A 22,749-nucleotide genomic window follows, 5' to 3' on the forward strand; every position below is an offset into this window, starting at 1 on the left:
TGATTTAACTCGTGTTACCTTAAATTGATTCAGGCTGTTTGTGTCATCAGGCCATTTGGGGATATTTGATAAAAATTCATACCTGTTGTTCAATACCAAGAATTACTATATTTCCTGCAAATGAATTTGTGTCCACTGACACGATTTAATTGCTACCCCAGTGAGATGATTTCCTTTCTGATTAAAGACCATCCTTGGATGAGCGTGCAGACAGTGTGACCAGATGGATGGAGCTTCTCAGAGGAAAGAGGGTCTGAAAAGTGTCCTGTTGAAAGGAGGTTTTGGGACATGAGTGAGAATGAAGGTTCAGTTTTGAGTGGTGGATATGCTGAGAGCTTGCCCCTACCTGTCCATATATCCTGGGAAGGGGTGGGGGGCAGGCACCTGCCCTCTCCCACATTTTTTGTCATCTCTCTACCTCTGCAGGAGCAGACAAATGGACCGTGGCGGTGTGTTAGACATTAGAAGGATTTTTCTCTTTGGATTTCTGCTTCTCACTCTCGTGTACAGGAAGGATAAATAATGTCAGAACATAATAAAAATGCTTTCAGTCCCCTGAAGCTAGGAAAGCATTTTAATGTAGTGAGTGATGTTGCAAAACCTTCTTTATCAAGAAACACGAAGGAAAGGCTTTTCACATACCAGCTGCATACAAACAGGCCTGCTATGTTCAAGACACCTCCCCAGAGATGGTCAGGAAGGGGCTTGCTTAGAAAACAGTGCCCTTATCCCATCCTGTAGGTGAGGATTCAGGTTGATGGTGCATCAAGCTTTTCAAGAACTGGCTCTCACCCCCTCTTCAGCCTCTTGATGCCAATTTTACCCTCTAAGCAGGCTGATGAAATTTCTGGTCCCCAAACACGCTCTGCGGCTTCCTGTTTATGAGCCTTGTGTCCATGGTGTTCTCCCTGCCTCGTGTTCCTTTGTCCTCTTCTGATTTATACTCATGCTTCAAGACCCATTTCCCATGTTCTCCCTTGAAGAAATTCATTCTGTAAGTCCTCAGCCACAGAGTGGTGTCCTCTTTATATGCACCCATAATCTCCTCACATTTTCTTCTGACAAATGCTTTATATCAATCTATCTACGTCTGTCTTTGTATCTGAATCTAATCTACACTTCTCTTCCTCTCCATAAGTGGTGTGTGTGTGTGTGTGTGTGTGTGAGTCACTCAGTCATGTCCAACTCTTTGTGACCCCGTGGACTGTAGTCCATGGAATTCTGCAGGCAAGAATATTGGAGTGACCAGCCATTCCTTTCTCCAGCGGATCCTGGTCCAGGGATCGAACTCAGGTCTCCTGCATTGCAGACAGATTCTTTACCATTTGAGCCACCAAGGAAGCCCTTCCTTACATGGGGACAAGGCCAATTCATATATGTAAGAAAAGATGGAATTTTAACCTAAAGTTATACCTTATACTTTCCCAAGAGAAAAACCATTGCAGTCGAGGAAGTTGCAAAAAAACAAATTGAAATTGATCGGTAGTAGAATGATGGTTGACAGGCATCGGGGGCTGGAGGAAATGTGGAGGTAATGGTCAAAGGATGCAACCTCTCAGTTATAGGATGAATAAGTTCTGGAGACCTAAGGTACTGCATGGTGCCCATATTTAATAATGATGTTGCTGCTGTTGCTGCTGCTAAGTCGCTTCGGTCATGTCTGACTCTGTGCGACCCCATGGGCTGCAGCCTACCAGGCTCCTCGGTGCATGGGATTTTCCAGGCAAGAGTACTGGAGTGGGGTGCCAGTGCCTTCTCCAATAATGATGTATTGGATACTTAAAATTCGATAAGGGAGTAGATCTCAAGCATTCTCCCCCCCACTCTCCAACAAACACACACAAAACAGTAACTTTGTGAGGTGAATGACAGCTTAGTTAGCTTGATTGTGGCGGTCATTTCACAATGCATACTTACATCATGTCACCATGTTGTATACTTTACATAAGTGCAATTTTTATTTGTCAGACATCCCTCAATAAAGCTGGAAAAATTATGTGAAAATTTTAATTAAAGTTGATTTTAACCCTAATTGCTGAGTTCTGAAGCCTAGGGCAGCAGCATTTCTGAAATCAGGAAGCCATGTTAGAAATCTCGATATCAGATACCTTCGCCTATCCTGGTGACAGGAGCAAAAAACTCCCCCCTCTCCTAGCTCCCCCACTGACATGGAGTCTCATCCTTACGTCCTTTAATGTTTAAATAAAATCATATCCAACTTCCCATCCTGTATAACTTAGGGAACTCAGTCTTCAACTTTTTCTATTTCAAGGGCCTCAGAGATGGAGTATTATGCTTTTAAAAATTACTCTTGAAAATTTCTCCTCTAAGCCACATGTGAGTGCGTCTAAGTTGCTTCAGTCATGTCTGACTCTTTGCGACCCTATAGACTGTAGCCTGCCAGGTTCCTCTATCATGGCATTCTCCAGGCATGAATACTGGAGAAGGTTGCCATTTCCTCTTCCAGGGGATCTTCTTAACCCAGGGATCGAAGCTGAGTCTCTCTCTTATGTCTCCTGCATTGGCAGGAGGGTTCTTTACCACTAGTGCCTCTTGGGAAGCCCCTCTAAGTCACATATTTCCTAGTAAATATGAATTCTCACCTCTTTAAATTATCCCACCATGGCTGTTTTCAGTGGGTGAAATGGTAAAATGGGAAGAGAATGGGTTTTGAGGTCAAGATATTGACTGCAAGAGAAGGCAATTAGATGAGGTGCTGGCTTACAAAACTGAGCTAGAAGTCAAGCAACAAAATGGAAAATGGAGCTAATGATAGTCTAATTGTCCCTCCCCTGTAATGTGGTTATAAAGATTAAATGAATCAATATATGTGAAATGTTTAGAACAGGCTTTGGGCATAGCAGGCACTGAATGCATATTATCTATGTTGTTATAAGTCAGTGCCAAGGGTGTGTTGGGTGTTGGAGAACTCAAGATGGAAGAACAGTATTAGAAAACAGGAGATAATGGAATTCTATTTACTATTTCAGTGTTTAAAGCTTAGCCTAAAGTGCTATTGATGAAGTGACTCCTGTATAATGAGAATAATAAATACTAAAAAGATAATGAGCTTATAACGTCCCTCAAAAAAAAAAAGCGCCAATTGTTTACTCAATTATGGTAAATTGCTTATGTAGTTTCCACAGATTGTGAATTAAGTCTCCTTTTTCAAGCAAAACGCCACATAGGTATGTGTGCTTGTATTTTTCTTTCAATTCTTGAAGATAATGATAGGGATATAAAACTTCTTAAATTAAAACTGTATTTCTGGACTAAGTGAAGAATACTCATGCAAAGTCCTACCTCATGACCTGAAACACAATGGGAACTTGATACAGTAAGTCCCTTCCATTCGAACCTTCAAGTTGCAAACTTTGAAACGATGCGAAAGTGTGTTCCATCAGCATCAGGTATGAGTGAGATTGCAGCTTGTCCTCCGTATCCTATTGCTGATGATCCTTTAGCTCTGCCATCTCCCACCACCCCTCCCTTCTCCAGTCAATAATTCTTCTTGCCTGTTCAGTCCATGCCAGCCCCTGGATGCCAGCTGTTGGACTGAATTACTGTACTTTCTAAGGTACTATACTGTAAGATTTAAAATGTTTTATTTTTTGTGTTTGCTTTTTTGTGTATTATTTTGTCTGAAAAGTATCATAAATCTATCCCAGAATAGTACCATATAGCCCTTTGTATTAGTTGGATACCAAGCTAACTTTGTTGTTACCCACAATTTGAACATACTTTCTCAGAATAGAACTCGTTCCTATGTAGGGGACTTACTATACTTTTTTGTTTCTTTTCATGTGTTTCAACAGTGCATCTTCTACACCTTGACTTTCTTTTCAGTGCACCAGCTGATGGTCTTGGGGCAGACAAGATTTCTTAGGATAGAAAAAGTACGAAATGAACCAGAAGTGAAAAACGATCTGTTTTCTCAAGTCCTCCTGGTGACTCCAGTGAGCACTCTAATGAAAGCCTGTATTCTGGGAAGGTGATACTGGAAATCATCTATTATAAAGCTGAAGAAGGAATCATCACCAAAAGCAACAGAAATAGGAGAGGCTTTTAACATTGGTAAGTTTCATCGGTGACTACAGTCATCCAAGTCCTAAACTGGGTACAACCAGAAAGGCAAAGTAAGGTACCAACCATGAGATGTTATGGCACAGACATGTTGATGAAACTAATTCTGTTGTTATTCCAACTTATGAAACCAACACCACTCATTGTAAAAAGAACATAAAAGTATATATTCAAATACATTTCACACTTATTCCTTTATTCTGTAACTTGCCTTTTTTTTCTCTTGTGTGTTTAGTCACTCAGTTGTGTCTGACTCTTTGCGACCCCATGGACTATAGCCCGCCAGGTTCCTCTGTCCATGGGGATTCTCCAGGCAAAGAATACTGGAGTGGGTTGCCATTTCCTCCTCCAGGGGATCTTCCCGACCCAGGGACCAAACCCACATCTCTTGTGTCTCCTGCATTGGCAAGTGGGCTCTTTACCACTGAGCTACCACCTGGGAAGCCCTTCATTCATTCTCTTAAGTATCTATTAAAAAGCAGAAGATTTGAATTTTGATAAAGCCAAATTTCTCATTGTTTTTCACTTAAGGTTCAGCTTTTGGGTCCTAAGAAATCTTGTCTGCCCCAAGACCATAAAAAATAATCCTATCTTCTAGAAAGTTCAAAATGCTAGCTTTTAGCTTCTGATGTATGATCCACTTTTAGTTAATTTCTATACAGTGTGAAGTTGGTCTCTTTTCATATAAATATCCAGTTGTTCCAGTAACATTTATTGAAAATATTATCCATTCTCACACTGAATTACCTCAGCACAATCGTTGAAAATCAATTGATATGCACTATATTTATAGATGCTCTACTGGGTTCCATTGACCTATATAGTCATCTTCATACCAGTTTCAATTCTATTTTTATTTCTACTCAATTCCTTGATCATTGTAGCTTAATAATAACTCTAAGTATTATAAGTCCTCCAACTCTGGTCTTCATTTTCTAAATTATCTAGGTTATTCTTGTTTCTTTGAATCTCCACATATATTTTAGAATCAACTTGTCAATTTCTATGAAAAAAAAACCCATGGGGGCTGAATCTGTAGATTCAAATCCCTTTAAATTTGTTGAGATTTATTTTGTGGTCCAACTTTTCTGGGGCATGTATTGGAAAACCTTAGTTTAACTCAGCTTTATTCCTAAATCATGGTCTTTCTGGGTCTTCTTGGAATGTCTCAGATAATCACCAAGGATCCTCCATTTTTTCTGATTAAAACTTGACCATCTCCCAACACTGTCTAATCTCTGGTAATTGTTCTGCTTACAATTTCCTTGTTCTTTGAACAGTCTTTCATAATGTCTCTATGTTGGTATGTTGTCTCATGCTAAGAAAAGGGATCCTTATGTAGACCTGAGGCATTCATTTTCAGCAGAAATCACTTCTTTTTCCTCTTCTTTTTTTAAGAGGATGAAAAGATTTTACTGCATACTTCCAGCAATTTAATTTGGGGGAAAAAAATCAGCTTTAGAATAGACTTCTACTTCTAATATCGAAATATATTTATGTTTTATTATTTTTATAAATTTATATTATTTAAGATATACAATATGATGTTTTGATATACATGTACATTATAAAATAATTATATTATTACTATGGATATATATTTGATCTTTGTCCCTGGCACAGAACTCCAAAAACCCTTGGAATTTCCTGAGTGATAAGAGTTCATGACAAACAACCACACCTGAGTTTATGTTATTGAAGAGAGCCGGGGCTTCCCTTGTGGCTCAGCTGGTAAAGAACCCGCCTGGCAATGCAGGAGATGCAGGAGACGTGGTTTTGATCCCTGGGTTGGGAAGATCCCCTGGAGAAGGGAATGGCAACCCACTCCAGTATTCTTTGCCTGGGGAATCCCATGGACAGAGGGACCATGGGGTCAAAAAGGGTCAGACATGACTGAGCATGTGCATATGAGCGCACACACACACACACACACACACACACACACTTAAGGATCAGGGAAGCCAACCATGTGGTTAGAGGGTTGGAAGCTTCAGTCCCACTCCCTTGACCTCCAAGGAGGAGGGGACTAGAGGTTGCATCAATCCCCAATGGCTGATGACTTAATTGTATCAATGGAATGAAGCCTCTCTAAAAAAAAAATCAGGACAGGGTTCGAGGAGCTGCCAGGTTGGTGAATATGTGGAGACTGGGGGAGAGTGTTAACTTTTCTTTATATCTCACCCTCTGCATCTTTGCCATCTAGCTTTTCCTGAGTTATAACCTTTTGTAATAAACCAAGAATCCAGTAAGTAAAATGTTTCTCTGCATGTTGTGAGCTGAGCTAGCAAAGTAACCAAACCTAAGCTGGGGAGAGTTGTTGTTGTTGTCAGCCTTAGATAGTATCACCAACACAGCGGACGTAAATTTGAGCAAACTTCAGAAGATAGTGAAAATAGGGGAGCCTGGTGTGCTGCAGTCCGTGGGGTCACAAAGAGTCAGACACGACTTCATGACTGAACAAGAACAACAACAACAAGGAGGGAACACTTGGAATCTCCAATCTATGCATCTGAAGCCCAACGGACAACCTAGATTTGTGATTAGCCTGGGAGGAGTGCAGTCTTTTAGGACTTTGTCATCCAATGCAATCTGTGGATAGACAGAGTCAGAAATGAGTTAAATTGTAGGATGTCCAACTGGTGTTGAAGAATTGCTTGGTACTGTGGTGGGGGAAGGGCTTCCCCGATGGTTCAGCAGTAAAGAATCTGCCTGCCAGTGCAGGAGCCGCCAGAGACGCAGGTTCGATCCCTGGGTCGGAAAGATCCCCTGGAGGAGGGCATGGCAACCCCCTCCAGTATTCTTGCCTGGAGAATCCCATGGACAGAGGCCTGGTAGCTACGGTCCATAGGGTTGCAGAGTCTGACATAGGCACCATGGTGGGGGGAAAACCTCACACGTTGGAATTGAGTACAGAATCCTTACAAGGACCTACCCTCTATATTTCACTTCTGCTTAGTCTATAAAAATGAGAGTGAAAATGCCTTAAGGACTTTAGAAGAGGCTGCTCTCAATCTCTGAGAAAAGCCTAGAAAAAGAGGCGTGGCTTTCCAAACATCACCCCGCCCTCCTTCCAGCTGCAGCCAAGAAGCAGAGGTGCCCTCTCTATCTTTTCTTCTGTCTGAGCGGAGTTTTGGCAGAAGTGCCTCCAATTTGTTTGTTTTTTAGATTTGCTGTCTTGCCTGAGTAAGCATTAAACAGAAGGAAACCTCTCTCTCAAGGTGAAAAATTACTTTTAAATTTTCCACTTAGGAAACCGCGTCTTGGCGCCTTCGTTGGAGAGTAACATGAAGGCTGACCTCAGGGGATCTGCAGGAAGCCTAGACAAATACAGGCAGGGGCTGTCTGCAGCCAGACGGTCTCTCTCGTATTTCCACCCACCTCTCCAACTTACCCTGTTCTTGTCTTTTTTTTTTTTCTTTTCCTTGAAGGTCTAAATGCCTTTGAAAGCCTCTAGATAAACATATATCCACCGCTATACCAATTTGCACGGTTCTTTCCTATTGATTTAGCTTGTAATTTATTTCTTTATTTCTGACAGATTTCACTTACATTCCCAGGTAAGGGCGAAGTGCTGAAGCTAGAAAACTGTAATTAAATAATCGGGCGGCTGGCAGGCTGGGAGAGGCTCTGAAGCTGCTCTTTGTAGGTCATCCAAAAGAAGGCAGAGACAGGAGTGGCAACCGATGAGAAAGCCATGTGCTTGTAGGCATGGGTAGGCTTTATTTTTGTAAATAAGAATCAAAGCGGGGTTTTCATGCTGAATTACGGCAGTTCCTTCAAAGTGCCATGAAATGGTATATTATTACCCGTTGCATGCCTGATTCCCTCGGCTGGGAACTGGGGAGGGAAAGGGCCCACTGTGTTATCCACTGCCAGCTCTTTAATGAGATGATGAGATGTGCAAACTGCGTAGTGTGCAATATTTTTCTTCCCGACTCAATCTATAATAAGTCGATAGCCCGCTGAAACCCAGGGTTTGGTGCATTTTTCCAATTTAGTTACTGTCGATGACTCTGAAAGTGCTGATCCCATCAAACCGCCCCTCTCCCACACAGATTTCAATAACTTGGGAAAGAGAAATTCCATTAGCCAGCGATGGCGCTTTAAACAAACAGCGTGGTTTCCCTCTTCATCCACTTTACCTCCGATCGGCTTGTCTTCTCATCAGGAATTATAACAGTGTGTGAAGCCACCTTCCCTAGGAATGCTGTGAGAGCACATTTATTTACTCATGAAACAGTGGGTGGAATAATAGATGATGGTGGCTATTCATGAACCACACGAGCCATGCTATTAAAAAAAAAAAAGCAAACACACGGTAGATGAATGGATTGCTTCAGATACTCCAAGTCAAGGAGGGGGCCAACTTTTCCCATAAAAGGCCAGATAGTAAATATTCCATGTTTTACAGCGCCACAAATACGTTTATTGCATACTCTTGGTTTTTTTTTTTTGCTCTTATTGTTGGTGGTTTTGCTCTTTTTACAATCTTTTAAACATGAGGGACGGAGAAGGAAATGGCAACCCACTCCAGTATTCTTGCCTGGAGAATCCCATGGACAGAGGAGCCTGGTGGACTGCCGTCTATGGGCTCTCACAGAGTCAGGCACGACTAAAGTGACTTAGCAGCAGCAGCAGCAAACATGGAGGAAAAAAATATCCTTACTTAGCTCAAGGGCTTTGAAAAGAGCCCTGCTCCAAATGATGTTTGTTTGGAAGGTGAGCCCCAAATTAGTTTTCAGGATGGTATAAAAAGCACTTGAGTGACATTGAGAAATCTCACAGTTTGGGAAGAGTCAGCTCTGAGTTTTCCCTCTGCTGTGACTGCTCCTAGTTGAGTCTTCTTGGAATAGTGCTTGATTTCTCTGAGCCACAATTTTTCTCATCTGAAAAAAGGGAAAATTAACCTAACTTATAAAGGCAGAGGGCTTCCCGGGTGGTAAATAATCTACCTACCAATGGAGGAGACGCAAGAGACACAGCTTTGATCCTTGGTTGGGAAGATCCCCTGGAGGAGGGCATGGCAACCCACTCCAGTATTTTTGCCTGGGAAATCCCATGGAGAGAGGAGTCTGGTGGGCTACAGTCCATGAGATTGCACGATTGAGTGACTAAGCACAGTACAGCATGTATATATAGGTACCATATGTATATATGCTTGAATACTTATATGTAAGTATGTGAGGCCATATATTTCCCTCTGGATGTCATTTTAACTTCATCCTTCACCTTTTGATATCCCATATTTTAATTATAATTCAGTTCTAAATATTTTGAAAACATCTAATATGTTTCTGTGAATCATGGGTTATCTAGAAGCAATTTTAAAAATTTCTTTATATGTTAGTTATCTTTGGTAACATTTTTCTAACTTAATTGTATTATAGTCCAAAAAATGTGATCCATATATTTGGATCCATATATTTGGTTCCAATTATTTGGAACTTGGTGATGCTTGCTTTATTAATCTGTCCATGGAACTAGCCTCTGCAGCTGAAGGTGCATGCTGTCCTGTGCAGGAGGGCTAACGTGTTTTTCTTCCCATAAATTATCCAGTTTTACCCCATTTGAAGCACAAGTGCATAGTTCTTTTGTCCTAAATGTTTCATGTGCCAGGAAAGAGTACTTACTGTCCAGGTGCTTTATGTATTAATATATCCATTAGATCAGAAACCTGTTAGGAATCTAAGACTCATGACTCTTACTGTCTTAGACCTTCATCTTAAATTAACACAAAGCTGACTCCACTGGGGCTCAGTGGTAAAGAAACTGCCTGTCATTGCAGAAGACACAGGTTTGATCCCTGGGTCAGGAGAAGGAAACGGCAACCGACTTCAACATTCTTGCCTGGGAAATCCCAGGGACAGAGTTGATGGGCTGCAGTCTATGGTGTTACAAAGAGTCGGACTCTAGTGAGCCCACACACACACACACACACACACGTGCACACACACACACACACAAACACACACACACACCCTTATATTCCTTGTTTTGTATTGATGGCTCATAACACAGTTAAGGGTGAAAAGCGGGTGCTCAACAAGGTGCTCGGATCATTTTTCATGTGTTATTTTGATGGATTGATTTCTTTTGGCCTTCTCTATTAGAAGGTCGATGTTTTGAGGTCAGGAGTGTCAGTACCTCTGTGTCATCACGGATGCAACAGATGCTTAGTCAATGTTGGTGGAAATAAAGGAGGGTGACAGAGGCTTTCATTTTTTTCCCTGATAAGAAAAAAAAACATTGATTTAGGAAAAAACAGAGAGATTGAAACTTCAGATGACTTTGTAGATAGTAAGACATGTTATATTAGAATGGTCCTAAAATCCCCTTTTACTGAATTTCTTTACATAAAGAAATCAATGAGCCATTCTCAGGTTTCATTTACCTGAGAACTGCCAGGTGGTACAGGGGAGAGGAGGGGGCTTCTGGGAAGATCCCATACCCTTTGGCATGCCTCTCAGATATGACAGTATCTGGTGGCCTGGCAAAGAAATATTTTAGTTGTCAAAAAAATGGAATAAAGCATTTTACCCCCTATTGAAACTTAACCATCTTAAACTAATGATCAATAAATCTGATTAAACAAGATTGGAGGACTCCAAGTGCTGAAAATCCCATGACTCACGAGGAGCTCTCTCTGTCCATCCAGCTGTTGTCACAGTGAAGGATTCATTCAGCATTAAGCCTCATCCTTCCAAAATTCAGGCTATTTTTTTTCCAACTTTTTATTTTATATTGGAGTATAGCCGGTTAACAATGTTGTGATAGTATCAGGTGAACAGCAAAGGAACTCAGCCAGGCATATACATGTATCCATGCTCCCCCAAAACTCGCCTCTCATCCAGGCTGCCACATAACTTTGAGCAGAGTTCGCTGTGCTATACAGAAGGTCCTTGTTGGTTATCCATTTTAAATATAGCAGTGTGCACATGTCCGTCCCAAACTCCTAACTATCCCTTCCCTCCATCCTTCCGCTCAGCAACCATAAGCTCAATCCAGAGCTGTCTTATTGGGAATGATAAAGGGCAGAAGGAAACTCGTGTGTTCTGCATGTATCTGCACCTTAGTGAGATGAAATGAATAGAAGATTGGGGGATGAGATCACCCTGAATTTATCATGTTTCTCATTTGAATTTTTAATATTTATTTCTTTGGCTGTGCTGGGTCTTAGTTGCAACACTCAAGATCTTTTAGTTATAGCACATGGATCTAGTTCCCAGACCAGGGATCCAACCCAGGTCAGGGAATGCAGCATCTTAGCCACTAGGCCACACAGGAAGTGCCCCTCATTTGAATTTTTAAAAATAGTAATGATTTTGTATATATATATATATATATATATATAACTTTCAATTTAATCTAAATATCTTCATGTGGTAGCTATTGTCATTAGACCTAGTCGGTAAATGAAAAAAACTGAATCCAGATGTTAAGTGACTTGCCAATGGATATGTTGTTGTTGTTATTCAATCGCTAAGTTGTGTCTGACTCTTTGCAACCCCATGGACCGCAGCACACCAGACTTCTCTGTCCTTTACTCTCTCCTGGAGTTTGCTCAGATTCATGTGCATTGAGTCAGTGATGCCATCCAACCATCTCATCCTCTGTTTCCCCCTTCTCCTTTTGCCCTCAATCTTTCCCAGCATCAGAGTCTTTTTCAGTGAGTAGGTTCTTGGCATCAGGTGGCCAAGGTATTGAAGCTTCAGTTTCAGCATCAGTCCTTCCAATGAATATTCAGGGTTGATTTCCTTTAGGATTGACTGGTTTGATCTCCAAGGGACTCTCAAAAGTCTTCTCCGGCACCACAGTTTGAAAGCATCAATTCTTCAGCACTCAGCCTTCTTTACAGTCTAACTCTCACGCCCTTACATGACTACTGGGAAAACCATAGCTTTGACTAGATGGGCCAATGGATACAGTAGCTAATAAACAATACTGTTATCCCTACAATTTTAGTCACTCTGATGCAACATTCTGGCTAAAGAAGCATCTTTTGGCTCTTGAGTGAAGGGCGTGGGGGGGTTGCTCTTTCCTTGAAAATCAGGTAAATTCTATAGCTGAAGATACTGTCCTAAGTAGCATGACTAATGTGTTTCTTCTCCTCATGAAATATTGGGTTTTGCTGCACTTGGAACACAACACATTTTGTGTTGAACTGAGCTACTTCTCTTCATTTTATTGGTTGATTGGAATACTGTGCTGGGATCGTGTATGTCTCCTCTCTTCTTACGGAACGATGTACCCATGGACTTGTAGACTGGCAGGGCATTTGGGGATCATCAAGCACACAGGTCTTAAGTCGTGGCTGCCCAGTGCTTTACTCATAAATGCAGAGTAAGAGTCAGTCCATTGTTGGAGAACATATGGATCAATCCAGGTGAAAACCATGAATCTACTCCACACAAATCACATTTTAAATATGTGTTCAGGGAGATCCAGAGGGAGGGCAGTTATTTTCTCAAGGTCACTTTGTTTCTGCTGGCTAATGCCAGAATCAGGACTGACACTCCAAGTTTGAATTTATGCTTCAAGTATACATTCTCAATTCAACATCCTCTGTCAATGGTGCTTCCCAATAAAAACTGAATTTTTTAAACTTTTAAAGATAAAAGCACAGTAAAAGTAGTTACTACTAACTTTGCTTCTGGATTTGTCTCTGTGATGTGAAGGTTTGTTTTTCAGTATTTAGAAGTAGGGGTAACAAGAAGAAAGTTTGAGGTTTTCCTGAGAGGTTTAAGCCTCTTTGTAAGAGGTTTTCTAAAAGAACCTTGACTATTGGGTGAGAAAAAGGAGTTATAGAAAGCAAGATTAAAGGTGGAAAAGTAGGTGGCTCAGGCCAATCTAGGGCCTGAGATTCTTTTCACACTTTGTTATAAGCTGTGAGGTGGATAAGTGCATGTGTGTGCGTGTGCACGTGTGTGCATGCATATGTGCACACATGTACCGCTGATTAGATAATAACAACAACAACAAAATCACAGAACAAAGCTGTTTGGCCAAGAGAAGCACATTTCTATGTTGACTTTTCAAAGTGCAAAATGAGACGTGAAAATGACATTTAGAACAAAGCCATGTTGGGCTGGACAGAGAAATATGGAAAGAAGACAGCACCGCCACCCAGCTAAGCATCACCACGAAGAGAAAACGGATGTAGGCAGCTCACCCCTCTTCTCTTCCCCAGTTCAAGGTGGGAGCATGTTTACTAAATGACAAGTGATTTGACAACAAGGAAGTTTAGTTGGCAAGACATTTAATGGGTACTGAAATGTCATATTGATTTGAACCTTGCTCTAAATGGCACATTATGTTGTTAGAGGAGAAAATTAAAAATCAAAACATGGGCAAGATATTTAATTAAGAGCAATCGTTTGCATAAAAATGCTGCAATGAGTGGATTGCAGGCCATGGTTCCTGTTTCTTCACTGACTCCCTGGAAGCCTGTTGCCGAGCCATAGCCATGTTTAATGGGAGCCTCTTGCCTAGTTTAAGGTTACAAGTCTAACTGCTTAAATGTCAGGTGGGGTGGGGGCTTCCAGGTACAATTCAAATCCATAAAAGAAGTTACTGGAGGGTCACACAACAATGGTTAAAAGGGACTCAGGAGTCAGAGAGAACTGGCTTGATTTCTTAGTCTAAATCTAGCCAAGTTCTTAACTTTCCCTTGGCTGTAAAATAAAACCAATATCAGCTTCCTTTTTTTAAATTTTTAAAAAAAATTTATGAGAGTATAGTTGCTTTACAGTGCTGTGTTAGTTTCTGCTGTACAGCAAAGAGAATCAATCATATGTATACATATATCCCCTCTTCCTTGGATTTCCTTCCCATTTAGGTCACTACAGAGCTTGAGAAGAGGTTTCTGTGCTTTACAGTAGGTTTTCATTAGTCATCTCTTTTATACATAGTAGTGTATATACACGGAGAAGGCAATGGCACCCCACTCCAGTACTCTTGCCTGGAAAATCCCATGGATGGAGGAGCCTGGTAGGCTATAGTCCATGGGGTCGTTAAGAGTTGGACACGACTGAGCAACTTCACTTTCACTTCTCCCTTTCATGCACTGGAGAAGGCAATGGCAACCCACTCCAGTATTCTTGCCTGGAGAATCCTGGAGATGGTGGAGCCTGGTGGGCTGCCATCTATGGAGTCGCACAGAGTCGGACACGACTATAGCGACTTAGCGGCAGCAGCAGCAATGTATGTACAACAGTCCCACTCTCCCAATTCTTCCCACCTCCCCCTTTCTTCTTTCGTATCCATAAACCTGTTCACTACATCTGTATCTCTATTTCTGCCTTGAAAATAAGTCCATCTATATCACTTTTCTGGGAGAAGGAAATGGCAACCCACTCCGGTATTCTTGCCTAGAGAATCACATGGACAGAGGAGACTGGTGGGCTGCTATCCATAGAGTTGCACAGAGTTGGACACGACTGAAGTGACTTAGCAGCAGCAGCATACCACTTTTCTACATTCCTTGAAGAACTGCTTGAATGAATGTCATTTTAAACTGTTGTCAATGGTAGACTCAATCACTGGTGACTGTTAGTCCTGTCAGTAGTAGTAGTTAAAGTGAAAGTAGTTCAGTCGTGTCCGACTCTTTGCGACCCCATAGACTATAGAGTCCATGGAGTTCTCCAGGCTAGAATACTGGAGTGGGTAGCCTTTCCCTTCTCCAGGGGATCTTCCCAACCCAGGGATCGAACCTAGGTCTCCTGCATTGCAGGTGGATTCTTTACCAGCTGAGCCACAAGAGAAGCCCCAGTAGTAGTAGTAGTAGTAGTAGTAGTAAACAACGTTTACTGTCAAGAGCATTTTCTGTCAAGAGTCTTGTATTGCTTATTTTGTAATCTATTTTGTGATACAGCTTAACAGCTATAAACTCATGTATCAAATTCCTTCACCAATGGTAGTCCAATGTTGGATGCTTTGAATCTCTTTGAATCTCTGTCTTGGCCGCTCCTTAGGGAGAGTCCTCTCTGTTGACAAAGAGACTTATTCATCATTCTTTTCCTTGGAGTCTAACCTCAGGTGGATATACCACAGCCTGCCGTGTGTGATGTTCTTGGAGGTTTTGTTCCATATCCCTGTTAATAAACACATTTGAGAGGTTAAGTAACTGGACCCTTGGAAAAGACTAAGAGAAAGCTTGAAGTTGAGATTGTTCCTGATGTAGGGAGAAACACCATTGAGTGACAAGCTTGGGCTCAGGGACTCAATCTTGAAAGCAGTGTCTTTATTTTGGCTTCTCCCAGGAAGTGCTCTTTTGCTCCGTGTATTTATACAGCAGATCCATGTGTTTGAGAATAAATATACTAGATGGGAGGGTGAACAGAACTGCCAAATCTCTACATTTCTTCCACTCCTAAGATCCCTTGGATCTTGGCCAGTGAAAAATCCTGGAGAGGAGATCCATGCCATTTGTGAGTGATGTTACAAAAAGATGCAGTGAACCAGCCCCTCCCTATCATCCATCCCTTGCTCTGATTTTCTTATTTTCTATACATTTTCCATAACAGCCTTGGCAATTGGCTTTCTTTGGTGGACTCTTTCTAAGGAAGAAGCCAGGCCTGTAATCTGTGATAAACAGAGATAAGCAAAGCCATGGGGAGACAGGAAGCTGAGTCAAAGAGTTTTACTCACTGGGTACATGAGTCACTTTCCTCTCCCACAACCCAGGTTCTTTAAATCTCAGCGAAAGGGCAAATGACTGCATAGACATGCCAGACTCATGGGAGAATATTGTAAGTTACTTCATGAATGGAATGAATTCTGCACAGGACAGAAAATCGGGGCTGTTTTTGCAATTAATCTATCATAGGCACCAGTCCAGCTCTGAGTAACTTGAAAGATGTTGCACACATTTCCCTCATTTTAGGCTCTACTGCAAATTTGGATGACTGATGCCCAACCTGGTCTGCTTATCTGAATCAGAATTCCCTATCTGGCTTAGTTCTAAGTGTTGAGCCAGTGCATACTTGGAGCAAGACAGCAAAGGTTTGCTGCTGTGACTTGCCAGAGGATAGGACTACACCCTAGGAAGGCAGGAGACTGGATGCATTGGGAGAGAAGAGCTTTAGCAAAAAGCCCCAGTTTCCAGGTAATGAGAGATTCTTGACAAGTAACTAGAGCCATGCAGCCATAACAGAATTTCAATGAGGTAAATTCCACTTTCTGCCCAAGTTTAGCCACTCAGGGAAGAAACAATTTCCTTGTGAAAATGCAGCACTCTCCCTGTATTACTCGTTCATTAAAATATTCAAATGAAGGTAACAACACCGTTATAAGCTCATTTATAAAGAAAAATAACATTAATGCGTTTAACGCTAATGCATTTACCTTAGAGCACTTCCCAGAGATGGTAAAATGTGAAGTTTATAAAATGTTCAGTGATGTTGAACTTGAATTGCAACCTAATGCTTGAATTGCTACATTTAACATTAAAAGCATGTTATTAATCTTCAATTTAGGGGAGAATAATTTTCACTCACTGTGCAGGAAAAAAAAAGCAGTTATGACGGGATTTCATTCAGATCAAATTTGCTTTAATTGCAATTCTATTAAATTAGAAATAGACATTTTATCCTGATATGATTCTTTGATGTCTTTAGTTTTAATGCTAATAAAAGCATTATCACCACAGGTGTGAGTTGCATTATGTACAATAATTAGGACTTAAATTAAAGATGTGTCAAGCTACCCAAAAGTAATTTGGAAAATGAATGCAAAATAAATAAATCAGGTGAAACTTTAGGGGCAGTTTAGTTCTCTACACTTTCGCCAACATCAGTTTCTCATTATTGTAGTTTTTTTAAAAGAACAGCAGTAATACCATTAAGAATAATACCTTCAAGACATGGTTAAACAAAGTACTGTAGAGCTATTGAGTGGAACATTCTGCCAACAAAGAAAGGTAGTGTAGAAGAATATTTAATAAAATGATGAAATGCAAACAATGCATAGTAAGTGATGAAAAGCCATAAATTAGTATGTGTTGTATACCATATTTATAAGATATGCATAGAAAAGTTTGGGAGGAAATACAACCAAATGTTAGTTATTATTAATTTTTAAGTGGGGGATTACAGGAGATTCTTTTTTAAATGTTTTGATTAGTGTTTTATATATTTTTTATTAATTAGCAAATAGTATTTTGCATTATGGGAGAACCATAAAAGAACAAAATTTATTCAGTGTGATGAGCTTGCCATAATCAAATATTGTGTCGTATTCCTTTGTCAGATCTAAACACTGACATGATTTCAGGAAGACAGCACCTGCTAGGGAGATAAATGTGTAAATGAATGAATGAATGAATATATGAATTAATGAGGAGTTGGAATTTATTATGTGGCTTATAAGAAGGTGGCCAGAAATTATGGTTTTGTCTTTTTTTTTTTCTCCTGTAAAGAACTCTTTTCAGAATCTAAATCTCCTCATTGTACTGAAATATATTAAAGGAGGGATGGTCAACATGACGTGATGACCCTCCTCTTCTGGATAAAATGTGGGGACAGAGTCAGAAGTTATGGACCTAGCCTCAGCACCTCTGGTAAGAGATGGCAGTGTCTTTCTGTTTATATAGAAGTAAATTGACCTTGAACTTCCCTGGTGGTCCAGTGGTTAAGAATCCGCCTGCCAATGCAGGGGACGCAGGTTCAATCCCTGCTCCAGGAAAAGCCCACATGGCATGGAGCGGCTAAGCCCATGCACCACAACTCCTGAGCTCATGCACCTAGAGCCCATGCTCTGCAAGAAGAGAAGCCACTGCTATGAGACGCCTATGCACGGCAAATACAGAAAGCCCACAGGCAGCAACGAAGACCCAGAGCCACCAAAAAGAAATAAATAGCTTGTAAAGTGAAAATAAAGAAAGAAGATATTAAAAAAAGAAGTAAATTGACCCAGTTATGGCAATGTAACATTAGACTTCTGGATTTCTTTTTTTGTTAATCTTTGTTAAATATTTTATTACTGTTTGCACCCTCTGTATGTTAGGGAATGGACCATATGCCGTTGGGAAGGCAAAGATAAATGAAGACAAGTCTCCAGCCCTCAGGATGGCATGGAATAGAGAGAAAAGTGAACAGGCTTTGAAATCCAACATTCCTCAGGTCCACTCCAAGTGCCCCCAGCCACTGGCTGAGTAGCAAGTACCTTACCATCCCTTGGCTCCTATATCTTCATCTCTAAAATCAGAAAAATAATAACACTCTGCTGGGTTTTGTAAAAAACCAGTTACTTTCAAAATCAGCTGGCACATAGTAAGCACTCATATAAAGGTAGCCATCCTCATGAAAGATAAAGATACACAAGAAAATACAGCAAAATACAAAGTAAAGACCTCCCTGGTGGTCCAGTGGTTAAGAATCCACCTACTAATGCAAGGGACACATGTTTGAACCCTGAACTGGGAAGATTCCACATGCCGCAGGGCAACTAAGCCCATCAGTTCAGTTCAGTTGCTCAGTTGTGTCCAGCTCTTTGAGACTCCATGAACTGCAGCAGGCCAGGCTTCCCTGATCATCACCAACTCCTGGAGCTTGCTCAAACTCATGTCCATTGAGTCGGTGATGCCATCCAACCATCTCATCCTCTGTTGTCCCCTCCTCCTGCCTTCAATCTTTCCCAGCATCAGGGTCTTTCCTAATGAGTCAGTTCTTTGCACCAGCCAAAGTATTGGAGCTTCAGCTTCAGCATTGGTCCTTCCGATGAATATTCAGGACTGATTTCCTTTAGGATTAACTGGTTTGATCTCCTTGCTGTCCAAGGGACTCTCAAGAGTCTTCTGCAACACCACAGTTCAAAAGCATCAATTCTTCAGTGCTCAGCTTTCTTTATAGTCCAACTCTCACACCCATACATGACTACTGGAAAAACCATAGCTTTGACCATCTAGACAAAGCTATGGTTTTTCCAGTAGTCATGTATGGGTGTGAGAGTTGGACTATAAAGAAAGCTGAGCAGAGTAACGACTCTGCTTTTTAATATGCTGTCTAGGTTGGTTGTAGCTTTTCTTCCAAGAAGCAAGCATCTTTTAATTTCATGACTGCAGTCACCATCTGCAGTGATTTTGGAGACCCCCCAAAATAAAGTCTCTCACTCTTTCCATTATTTCCCCATCTATTTGCCATGAAGTGATGGGACTGGATGCCAAATGACCTTAGTTTTATGAAAGTTGAGTTTTAAGCCAGCCTTTTCACTCTCCTCTTTCACCTTCACCAAGAGGCTCTTTAGTTCCTCTTCACTTTCTGCCATGGAGGTGGTGTCATCTGCATATCTGAGCTTATTGATAGTTTTTCTGGCGTCTTGATTCCAGCTTGTGCTTCATCCAGCCCAGCATTTCACACAATGTACTCTGCATATAAGTTAAATAAGCAGGGTGACAATATACAGCCTTGATGTATTCCTTGCCCAATTTGGAACCAGTCTGTTGTTCCATGTCCAGGTCTAACTGTTGCTTCTTGATGTGCATATAGATTTCTCAGGAGGCCGGTAAGGTGGTCTGGTATTCCCATGTCTTTAAGAATTTTCCACAGTCTGTTGTGATCCACACAGTCAAAAGTTTTAGTGTTGTCAATGAAGCAGAGTAGATGTTTATATGGAATTCCCTTGCCTTTTCTATGATCCAGCGGATGTTGGCAAATTGATCTCTGGTTCCTCTGCCTATTCTAAATCTAGCTTGAGCATCTGGAAGTTCTCGGTTCACATACTGTTGAAGCCTGGCTTGGAGAATTGTGAGGGTTACTTTGCTAGCTTGTGAGATGAATGCAACTAAGCCCCTGGGCCATGACTATTGCAACGGAGCTGTAGGGCCCATGAACCACAACTGCTGAGCCCACGTGCTGCAACACTGAAGCCCGTGTGCCCGAGAGCCTATGCTCTGCAAGGAAAGCCACTACGATGGGAAGCCCGGGCATTGCAACTAGAGAGTAACCCCCACCTGCTGCAAATAGAGAAATCCCATGAGCAGCAATGAAGACCCAGTGCAGCTCCCCACACCCACTAAAAAGCAAATTAAATATATCACCTTGAACTGCACTTGATTAGGTTGTCTTTAACTGACTTTGACAACCAACCAGTTTTGTCTTCTGAGGATGAAGGGAATCTTCCGTGTTTTTAGGAATTTAATTATATCCAGTGTGTGCCATGTTGCTTCAGCCATGTGTGACTCTTTGCGACCCCATGGACTGAAGCCTGCCAGGCTCCTCGGTCCATGGGATTCTCCAGGCAAGAATACTGGAATGGGTTGCCGTGCCCTCCTCCAAGGGATCTTCCCAACCCAGGGATCGAACCTGCATCTCTTATGTCTCCTGAATTGGCAGGCAGGTTCTTTGCCACTCTTGCCACTTGGGAAGCCAGAGCAGTCACAATTACTTGCAATGATGTTTGGTTGCTCTTGAGACTCACATATTTCTCATCACTGCCGTACCCATTACCCCTTCTCCCTCCTGAATCTTCAAGATAATGCTTTAATGATGGGGAAAAGGGTATTTGTTATCTATTGCTGTTTAACCAATTATTCCAAAACTCCGATCCTGAAAACAACACACAGTTACTGTCTCACCATTTTCATGGGTCAGGATTTAGGGCATAGCTGAGCTGGGCACTTGATTCAGTTGCTGCAAACTGTAAGCAGAAAGCTGACCAAGGGCTGGTTAGTCTCGTCTTAAGGTTTGCCTGGGCTAGCATCTACCTCCAATGTCACTTACATGCTGTGAGTCTTGGGATTCCCATTCTTGTGGCTGGTGTTTGGAGGTCACCTAGATTTCTTGACTCGTGGGCGCTTCATGAGGCAGCTCACAAGGTAACACTTCGTTTATCAGAGAGAGACCAAGAGGAGACTCTCTTTGTAAACTAACCTTGCAAATGATATTCCATCATTGTATTCATATTCTACTCAATAGAAGCCAGTGTTTCAGTCTAGCCCAAACACAGGGGATGGAGAGATGGAGAGAGGGCATTATGCAAGGATGTGAATACTAGGAGGTGAGTACCGCTGTGGTCATCTTAGAGAACTGCGGTACCCAGGGAGGACTCAGAATCACTCCAGTAATATCTGAGCCTGTGCCTTAAAAGCCTTAGTTTTCAAAGCCCAGGAAAGGCTGGGATCTAAAGATCTAGAAGTCTAAATGGTGACTCCTACACTCTTGCCTGTGATTTGGAGTCTGGAGGCCAACATACTCAGATAAACTGAAAAAGAGGACAGAAAGGGAGCTAGGTTATCAAGGATGACCTTGACAAGTCAGCCCACCAGCTGCAAGGTCGAGAAAGTGTGGGGAAAACGTGGAAGGCTGATCTTGGCACGGTGTTCACAGTGTTGACAGATTGCCAGAACACACACGCACACATACACACACACACACATATGCTACGTGTCAGTCTCTTATCTATGTGCCTTGCAACTGTTATGTGACATCATTACTATTATTATTGCCATCTCTACCCTATGAATAAGGACACTGATTCCCAGGGACAATAAGCCTCATGGTTCACGGACACACAGCTAATAAAGTAGCTGGACTGGGATCCCAGCTGAAGCCCTTTCTTTTTTCTTTTTCTATTTATTTATTTGGCTATGCCAGGTCTTAGATGCATCATGAGGGATCATGGAACTTCACTGTAGCACGTAGCATCTATGATCTTCAGTTGCAGCATGTGGGATCTAGTTCCCTGACCAGGGACTGAATCCAGGCCCCCTGCATCAGGAGCAGAGAGTCTTAGCCACTGGGCCACCACAGAAATCCCCCAAAGCTCTTTCTTGATTGCTCTGGTATAAAATTTCCCTAAAGTCCCAAAATTCAACTCAGAGTCCACTGAAAGGGCTGGACTGATTCATAAAAATTAACTTGGAAGTCAGTTTAGTTCAGTTCAGTCACTCAGTCGTGTCCAACTCTTTGCGACCCCATGAATTGCAACACGCCAGGCCTCCCTGTCCATCACCAACTCCTGGAGTTTACCCAAACTCATGTCCATCGAGTCAGTGATGCCATCCAACCATCTCATCCTCTGTCGTCCCCTTTTCCTCCTGCCCCCAATCCTTCCCAGCATTAGGGTCTTTTCCAATGAGTCAACTCTTTGCATGAGGTGGCCAAAATATTGGAGTTTCAGCTTCAACATCAGTCTTTCCAATGAACACCCAAGACTGCTGTCCTTTAGGATGGATTGATTGGATCTCCTTGCAGTCCAAGGGACTCTCAAGAGTCTTCTCCAACACCACAGTTCAAAAGCATCAATTCTTCGGCGCTCAGCTTTCTTCACCATCCAACTCTCACATTCATACATGACCACTGGAAAAACCATAGCCTTGACTAGACGGACTTTTGTTGGCAAAGTAATGTTTCTGCTTTTAAATATGCTATCTAGGTTGGTCATAACTTTCCTTCCAAGGAGTAAGCGTCTTTTAATTTCATGGCTACAATCACCATCTGCAGTGATTTTGGAGCCCCTAAAAATAAAGTCTGACACTGTTTCCACTGTTTGCCCATCTGTTTCCCATGAAGTGATGGGACCAGATGCCATGATCTAAGTTTTCTGAACGTTGAGCTTTAAGCCAACTTTTTCATTCTCCTCTTTCACTTTCATCAAGAGGCTCTTTAGTTCTTCTTCACTTTCTGCCATAAGGGTGGTGTCATCTGCATATCTGAGGTTATTGATATTTCT

This window comes from Giraffa tippelskirchi, chromosome 13, assembly GCF_054371585.1.
Source record: "Giraffa tippelskirchi isolate mGirTip1 chromosome 13, T2T-mGirTip1v1.2.pri, whole genome shotgun sequence".
Taxonomy (NCBI): domain Eukaryota; kingdom Metazoa; phylum Chordata; class Mammalia; order Artiodactyla; family Giraffidae; genus Giraffa; species Giraffa tippelskirchi.